The sequence below is a fragment of the Macrobrachium rosenbergii genome, chromosome 22 (genome assembly GCF_040412425.1).
Source record: "Macrobrachium rosenbergii isolate ZJJX-2024 chromosome 22, ASM4041242v1, whole genome shotgun sequence".
Classification (NCBI taxonomy): Eukaryota; Metazoa; Arthropoda; class Malacostraca; order Decapoda; family Palaemonidae; genus Macrobrachium; species Macrobrachium rosenbergii.
Window position 1 is genome coordinate 16,111,712 of NC_089762.1, and position 752 is coordinate 16,112,463.

The following is a 752-nucleotide window of genomic DNA, read 5'->3' on the forward strand; positions in this document are numbered from 1 at the left end:
CTTCAGATTTACGACTGTAAACTGATGACGACATTGGTTGGTAACAATAAAAAACAACCCTCTCCAAGATCGATATGATGAAATGTATTTTATAGTCTTATTTACCGTTAAAATTCACAAGTTGAATCACAATAATTTTGATCATGTATATTTTTGCGTTTTACGGAATGTTTTTGTTGAAAACTAAATGTGTTAGTGAACTTATGGTCTTAATTGTCCCACTATTTTATTACTGATGATCTTAGTCATCTCACATTTATTTAACAGTATATTAATATAGATAATAATAAAGTATAATGAATAAATAACTAAAATAAAAAAACATGAAAAAGGAAAAATCTTACTCTTCATTTTGGAGACTCCACTCCATTTTACTTAACAATTATGCATTTATGTCTCGGCCTAAGCATCTACATATCAGGCTGAATTCTATCATTTTTATCACGCTTTATTCTTCATTTTTGGTCTTTTACCATGAGCTTTAATTCAAACATTTCTACATTGGTTTATTATGCATGCTCTTTATAAAAAATAATGAAATACAGTATATTTATAGGTATTTATAGGTATATATATATATATCGCCAGTTAACCCGGACTGTCGGCTAAGACGGACACCCTAGTCCCCCCTAATAGTCCGTCTTAACGAGGACTTCAAAAAAATTAATTCAACGTAAGACAGGGGAGTTTTAAAAAAACACAGCGGGTGGAGAGCAAATAAGATGAGAACTGATCACCTCGTCCACAACCTG